At 40.0% G+C, this 8,353-nt stretch overlaps 1 protein-coding gene across 1 annotated transcript in view; it reads left to right on the top strand.

The window, feature by feature from the left end:
• The first annotated feature begins 1,004 nt into the window (after positions 1 to 1,004).
• hectd1 (HECT domain containing 1) overlaps positions 1,005 to 8,353 on the top strand; it is a 63,660-nt gene continuing 56,311 nt past the window's right edge. Inside the window, exon 1 of the mRNA XM_038291862.1 lies at positions 1,005 to 1,248. The gene's annotated coding sequence lies outside the window, so the exon portion shown is untranslated. The remainder of the gene's footprint in view (positions 1,249 to 8,353) is intronic.

Here is an 8,353-nt window from a genome sequence, read left to right as displayed (position 1 = left end):
GTTCCACACAGGGAAACAAAGCAGTTCTCCAACTTTGTAGCATTCAGAAAGCAACTTGAGGCTTCTGTTCTCAGTCTTTTGCCGTCTCAGATTAATTTTAAATAAATTTTCTTATATCTCATATAAATACTCACAAGTATTTTTGTTTTAATAAAAATGTCTCAAATTTGGAAAACATGGACACCAAACATATAGAGCTGCAGGTCGGCCGTTCAAACCTATAATTAAGCAAACGGTTTCTATGTTTACAGATTATTAATTCAATTCAGTTTATTTCTATGGCGCCAATTCACATCATGTAATCTCAAGGCACTTTACAGTTCATCAGATCATCCAGTCAGATTGCTTTCTATCTAAGGAAAACCAGCTGATTGCATCAACTCATTAACTCGAATGCAATCCCTCACACTAAGCATGCTTGTAGCGACAGTGGAGAGGAAAAACTCCCTTTGAACAGGAAGAGACCTCTTTCAGAACCAGGCTCAGTGAGCGGCCATCTGCTGAGGCTGACTGGGAATTAAAGGCTTGGCCTATCCACAGACACTCAGCTGGGGTATCTGGCTGCTAAACAGATGGATTTGCTGATCTGTAAATTAGTATATTTTTATTTCTTATTTGTATTTTCCTGTTTATATGATTATTTTTTGCTTGTATTTTCAATGTTGTTTGTAGTACTAGTTTCTATTTTTATAAATGTATGCATGAATATATGTTGTGGAGTTCAACACTAAACAGTCTGTGTTTGTTACATTTTTTTATTTTTTTATAGTTTTCTCTTTTTCTGGTCTTATTAAAATGATTTAATACATTGCCGGCTCATTTTTTTCGACAATTTTGTTTAAAATGTTGAACCTAAATGTGAAAATTTTCTTTTCAAAACATGCTCTCTGGAAAGGCGGATTAATAATATGTTTCTAATCAAAAATCTATTCATTCTTTCCGTAGGCGGCTTTGGAAACTGATATTTCCGAGCTCTGTGGTGGCCCTGAACGCCACAGACCTAACTGGGCTTCTGCGTTCAGTCGGCTCAGCTAAGCGCTGTTTACCAGCCGCCGACCCTGCTGTCACTACACCCTGTGACCTGCTGAGGGGTAATGGCTCCTTGATCCCCCTCCCATAACATCGGAGATTAGAACGTCGTTACCTGGGTGCGAATATTTATTTTTTCACGCCGTTGGACATCGCTTCTTTTAACGAAGTTAACTTCTCCCCTAAGCTGAGGAGGAGCCCGGGCCCGTGTCGCTTATGGTGAGTGTCCGCTTCAGCGTAACGGCCTTCGGGCTCTCTTAGAACTCGAGACCCGCGGCTTGAAAATGAAATGTTAGGCCGCGGCCGTGACTGGCCTGTTAGAGGGGAGAGAAACCGCTGAACCCAAACGACCTGAAAACCACAGAGCTTCGTGTCTTTTTTGTGACACACCGGTGGGATTCACTTTGGACGAAGGTGAAATTAAAGGGCGCAATCACTCCACCGTTATCCAGATTAGCCAGCGTTTCGCTAAAGACGCTAACCGGATAAGGTTGGCTAACAAGCCGCTGTACAGGCAGCTCTGGGCTTTTAAATACATGTTAAAGATATATTTTTTAGAACACCTGTTTGTAACAACAACCCGACAAACCGACAGGTTAACAAAGGAGCCACGTGTAAAGCTAAAATGCAGGGGTTAGTTTAAAAACCTTTGTGTCCTGAGAAATAATCAAGGTAAAAACCTCCGTTAGCTTTGTCAAATATGGCTGCGCCTGCCTGCCTGTTAAATCCGCATAAAGTGTTTGTGTTCTCAACTTATGCACCGAGGACTCTCACACCATATTTAAAGACAAAAAGTTTTTTTTTTTTTGGTGTCTGTGTCGCAAACAATGAAGTTTTTTTGGCTTTTTGTTGTGGCTGTGTGTCTTACTGACAATCAGAGCTAAAGTGGTCAGATCAGGGAGTCTGGGATTAAAGAACTGACTGTAATCCATCTTACTTTCCAATCATCATATCTGAAATAAGCCTCCATCTTCCTGCAGTGACTAAACTGTAAAACGTAGCCAGCAAAAAATGCTCCTTCCTAAACAAGTGGTAAAGTTTTACCTTATCTGGTTCAAATTCTCCCTTTAAACACTTCTTGCTATCATTGATGAATAATTGATTTTTGCAGGTTGGGCAATTAATCAATTAATTGATTTTTTGTTTTGGAAGATTTTTTTTTTTCTCCAATCCCCTCTTAGGGCTCCTATAGCCTGAGCCAGAGTGGCATCAGTTCATCACTTTGTTCCTAAATATAAACTTAAAGCTGACAAACTAGCTCAATGATACCAAAGCTGCAAATCCGTAGTTTTTAAAAAAAAATTTAAATATATATTTACAATGTTTGTTATGAAATATTGTTATCTTACAAGCTTACAGCTTAAATTACATTCCTCTTTGAATTAAGGTCACTACCTGAAGGGGAGGGTTGAAATCAGAGCTAGTTTTTGAAAGGAATGTGTCCTTTTTCATTTTTATTGTGAAATTATGTTTTAGGGAAATAATCTATTAATAAGATTTGGTTAAAAAAAAAAAAACAGGAAAAAAATCCTTTATTAGGCAACAGTGAAGAAGAGAGAAACATTATCCTGATCAAAAGGCTGTATATTCTATCAGATCTGGTTCAGTGGGATACATTGAGGTTTAAATCCAATTAAATGTAATGTATCTTTGTGATGATTGGGTGTAGTAGATTGTGTTTTTCCAGTTAGCAAAACATCTGTTTTTCAAAAAATGAAGACAGGAGATGGCATGATTTCTCTGCTTGATGCAGTTGCAGCTCCTCAGCAAGCACAGGGAGACGGTGGAGAGGAACCACTTTGTTTTAACATGACAAACCGAATAGCAGGTCCAGACTCAGGAAGAGGAGCCAACTGGGTGTGCAGAAAATGCATATTTAAATAAGATTACGCCAAGCATCATAGCGTAAGCTAACACATTCTGGTGAACGTTAATTTAGGTTTAAAGTCTGGTGCTGTGCTGTTGTTGATGCTGCATAAAAAAAGATATAGAAAACCCCCTTTTGTATTAATCTAATAATGAATTTCTTTTTTGGTTTCATTGGAACGCCGTTTCCCTCTGGGAAAGGGCTTTGCAGCATCTGCTGGAGGTCTAGCAGGTTCTGCATCAGCTTTTACCCGCCGCCATCAGACTGTTGAACTGTTAGAACTCTAAACTTGAATCTGCGTCACACTCGCAGCAATGTTTTCCACTACCAACGTCACTGAAACTTTTAAAATCCTTTTAAATAAGACATACCTCGATGTTCTATTGCATTTTGCACCATGGCTATATTGCACTGCGCCGACCCTTTCCATATTAATGCCCGTTTTCACCATTATTTTCAAAGTGGTTTCCTTTTCCCTTACATTGTTTACATTCTGATTACTGCTCCACTTTATAAATAGTGATGTTAATTTCACTGTAAGCAATGTTATTTCATTTTGTGTACAAAATGACAAAGTTTGTCTAACCCTCAGATTCCACATACTCTGTCAGCGCTCCGCTCCACTCGCGTATGTCGAGCGGAGTTCTTTTCTTCCATCTAAATCAATAGCTACGTTTACATGCGCAAAATTTAACCGATCCGATCCAAACCTTGGTTGATCGGAAATTCAAAATCTCCGTTTACATGGACACTAAATGAAATGATCCGATCATGACGTGTGTATACATGTACCAAGCGTTGGATCAGATTAAATCTTTTAAGCATGCGCAGAACTTCCTGCCAAACTTGGCAGTTCTGTCTGCGTCTGGTTTTTGGGAGGCCTGACAAACGATGCGCTCGGAGCGAGCGGAAAGAAAAAAGGAGAGAGGAGGAAAAAAGCGCTTGGCAGCGAAATGTCCGAGAGAAAATGTAGAGAATGAGCGATTGAACCGGCGTGGGAGAGCGAGTGGGCTGTGGAGAGAGAAAAGAGGAAGAGGAGGAGGATAAATTCCTGCTTCCTGCTGCTTTAAATGAACTTGAGTCTATAAGTCGGCGTTCCTAGACTCCTCCCGCCATGTTGTTCACAACAAGAGCGAGAGCGACCGGTGGTTTCCTGTTGTTGACAAGGCGGAAAAATGTCACGCTGACGTCGCACACATGCGCAGTGAAGATTATTTTACTCTTAAGATCCGAATGGGTGTTTACATGGACGCCAATCGGAATGGCGATCGGCAAAAACCACCTCTCTCTTTCGGAATTAAATTTAGATCCGATCGGACCGAATCGGATTAGAATCTTCAGTCTGACATGTTTACATGAAACATTTTTGATCTGATCGGGCCTTCAATCCGATTAGTTGTGTCCATGTAAACGTAGCTACTGAGAGCTGTTCCACATTCACCACTACTCCTTTGCACGTCACCGTCCACGTACGTTTTCTCTATCCGTCACCGTAAAAAAACGGAGCTGCGCTATTCATTGCTCTGTTCAGGTCTGGCCAGGTAAAGATCCGCAGTTGCAATCACAACAAACAGGAAAAAGAACTTGGAGAAGATCCGGTTTGTCAAATTAATATAAGGTAATGACAGATCAGTAACTAGAAATTAGAGCATAATTCTTATATATTCCAAAAAAAACAACACTGTTTATGTAAAAGATTGGATGCAAACTCGGTGTTTCCCACAGGATTTCAGGAGACTGTGGTGGGAGAGTCTCTGACCTCGGGGGGGTTTTCATGTGTGCACATTTTTAAGTGTGGTGTATCAAACTTAAAGGGGAATGCCGTTTTGTGTTTTTTTACATTGGGCCTTTGATTTTACATTATTACACGTTAGGTTACATCCAAGTAACGTCTTCCTTTGGGGGGGAGGTAGGACGGGAGGAACAGCGGAGGCTGTAGGCCACACCTGGCTCTGGAGCTGCAGGTTACAGACCCCTGCTCCAAGGTCACTTCAGTCACTGGAAGTTTTGAAATAAAACATGATTTCTGCAGAGGAACCTGGAAACTGAAAGTATTCCTCTTTGCTCATTCAGAAACTGTGGGAAAGTAAAGCTGCAGACTGAGAGATAAATTACTGCTAGGATCCTAATAAATAATGCAATAAAGCAGAACCTGCTCATATACAGTGGTATCACTTTAAATGTTGCTGTATTTAATTAGATGCTAACGAAGGAAAGCTGGAATTCGAGAAATGTGATCTTACTTTACATTTTTTATCAGGCCTCCAGCTGTTGGGGTTTAGCTAATGGATCTTTTTGTCTGTAAACAGAAGATCTCGTGTGAAATCAGGACCTTCTGACTTCGGATCTCACTACAGCCATGTTTTAGTAGTAATAATAATAATTGTACTTTATTGATCTCAATTTGGAGAAATTTGCCTCTGAATTTAAAGGAAAAGTCTGGTCAGCAAGAAATGATCAATGGATCATTATCTACAGGTGCTGGTCATAAAATTAGAATATCATGAAAAAGTAGATTGATTTCAGTAATTCCATTTAAAAAGTGAAACTTGTATATTATATTCATACATTACATACAAACTCATATATTTCAGATGTTTATTTTGTTTAATTTTGATGATTACAAATGACAACAAATGAAAATCTCAAATTCATCATATCAGAAAATTAGAATATTGTGAAAAGGTTCAAAATTGATGGCCCCTGGTGCCACACTCTAATCAGCTAATTAACTCAAACCACCTGCAAAAGCCTTTAAATGGTCTTTCAGTCTAGTTCTATAGGCTACACAATCATGGGGAAGACTGCTGACTTGACAGTTGTCCAAAAGACGACCATCGACACCTTGCACAAGGAGGGCAAGACACAAAAGGTCATCGCTAAAGAGGCTGGCTGTTCACAGAGCTCAGTGTCCAAGCACATTAATAGAGAGGCGAAGGGAAGGAAAAGATGTGGTCGAAAAAAGTGTACAAGCAAGAGAGATAACCGCACCCTGGAGAGGATTGTGAAACAAAACCCATTCAAAAATGTGGGGGAGATTCACAAAGAGTGGACTGCAGCTGGAGTGAGTGCTTCAAGAACCACCACACACAGACGTATGAAAGACATGGGTTTCTGCTGTCGCATTCCTTGTGTCAAGCCACTCTTGAACCACAGACAGCGTCAGAAGCGTCTTGCCTGGGCTAAAGAGAAACAGGACTGGACTGCTGGTGAGTGGTCCAAAGTCATGTTCTCTGATGAAAGTAAATTTTGCATTTCCTTTGGAAATCAAGGTCCCAGAGTCTGGAGGAAAAGAAGAGAGGCACTTCATCCACGTTGCTTGAAGTCCAGTGTAAAGTTTCCACAGTCAGTGATGGTTTGGGGTGCCATGTCATCTGCTGGTGTTGGTCCATTGTGTTTTCTGAGGTCCAGGGTCAACGCAGCCACATACCAGGAAGTTTTAGAGCACTTCATGCTTCCTGCAGCTGACCAACTTTTTGGAGATGCAGATTTCATTTTCCAACAGGACTTGGCACCTGCACACAGTGCCAAAGCTACCAGTACCTGGTTGAAGGACCATGGTATCCCTGTTCTTAATTGGCCAGCAAACTCTCCTGACCTTAACCCCATAGAAAATCTATGGGGTATTGTGAAGAAGAAGATGCAATACACCAGACCCAACAATTCAGAAGAGCTAAAAGCCACTATTAGAGCAACCTGGGCTATCATAACACCTGAGCAGTGCCACAGACTGATCGACTCCATGCCACGCCGCATTGCTGCAGTAATACAGGCCAAAGGAGGCCCAACTAAATACTGAGTGCTGTACATGCTCATACTTTTCATGTTCATACTTTTCAGTTGGCCAACATTTCTATAAATCCTTTGTTTTTATTGGTCTTCAGTAATATTCTAATTTTCTGATATGATGAATTTGAGATTTTCATTTGTTGTCATTTGTAATCATCAAAATTAAACAAAATAAACATCTGAAATATATGAGTTTGTATGTAATGTATGAATATAATATACAAGTTTCACTTTTTAAATGGAATTACTGAAATCAATCTACTTTTTCATGATATTCTAATTTTATGACCAGCACCTGTATACCTAAAACTAATGCGTTCAATCAATTTATCGTTAATCAATAAAAAAAAAAAAAACGAGAATTTTCGTTGTGATTGAACATTTTTGCCCAAATATAGTAACCCCTCCCTCCTGCCATCTTCCGGCAGTGATGTCACGGTGCGGTAAGCCTAGCGCCATTCTCCCCACTTTACAAGCAGAATCAATGGGAACTACTAGACACATCTGCAATCAACAACTATTATTGAAGATTTCCAGAGGACTTCACCATTGAAATTCACCAGAGCTATAGTGAAACTGACGATGCCCACATGCATGGCAGCTCGATGTTGGAATACATCGGGTAAAAGTGAAAAGAATTATTTCACCTTTCTGATTCCTGATCCTCTACGGACGGGTTAGTCGTTGATTTTGGTCACTCAGAGCATTGATATAGTGAAGTTACTCAGAGGAGCTGCGGTTTTATGAAGGCAGATTTATGGTATGATTTTATTTTTTATTTATATTGATTGACCTTATTAGAGTTGGAAAGAATAACATATAAAATAATTAAATGCTTTGGTGAAAACCATTAGATAAAATAAGTTTTATTTTATAGTTATTGTATGTTCCACTATAGTGTCATCAGTACTTTTGACTGGGGGAATTCATGGTCAGACAAATGCTCAAAGGGGTAGACGAGTCAAAAAAGGTTTGGAACCACTGGCTTAGTGCATGTTTCCTGTGTTTCCTGTGGGCTGCTGGACAGCCCAGTGTTTACAGTCGCTATAGAAGCAAACTGTTTCTTTTCTACATCACTTTCTGCCCTTTGTTTTGCTAAGGTTGTTAAAATGCACATAGACACCCAGAGCTATTTTTATAACCAAATGTCTCATTTGCATCTAAAATGTCTTTACTATCAGCTTCACACAAGCACCTGCTGAGGCTTAAATTCAGCTGAAAAAGGAGAATTATGTCCTACGTCTTTAATCCATGTAACATTCGTTCTTTCATTTATTTCATGAAATGCAGATAATGAGCCGTTATCTGATTTTGTGCATAAAATCGAAAATGGAAAAAAGGAATAACGCTCATTATCCTTTTTTTCAGGTCAGGGTATTTATCACGTGATTGACTTGAATATAAAAATATTCCTTACCAGAAACTAGTTTCTGGGCCAGGCATGTCGCTAAATGCAGCTCACGGTGAGCGTTGCTAGCACTGATCTCGTAATTATTCACTGGATCGCTGATTGGCGAGAAAAAAGTGAAGACACCAGCTGCCATGTTGGTACTCCCCACTCCCACAGAGACAGTTAAAATGCCTCCCTGTGCAGCGTTTGGCTGCAGAAACCAGCAGTTTTCTGGCTGCAGGAAGACGTTCCATAGGTAATTTCCCAGTCAGTGGATG

The sequence above is a fragment of the Cyprinodon tularosa genome, unplaced genomic scaffold (assembly GCF_016077235.1).
Source record: "Cyprinodon tularosa strain WSP-4 unplaced genomic scaffold, ASM1607723v1 ctg302, whole genome shotgun sequence".
Lineage (NCBI taxonomy): Eukaryota > Metazoa > Chordata > Actinopteri > Cyprinodontiformes > Cyprinodontidae > Cyprinodon > Cyprinodon tularosa.
The sequence above is the reverse complement of the archived record's forward strand: the minus strand, read 5'-3'. Positions and strand labels throughout refer to the sequence as shown.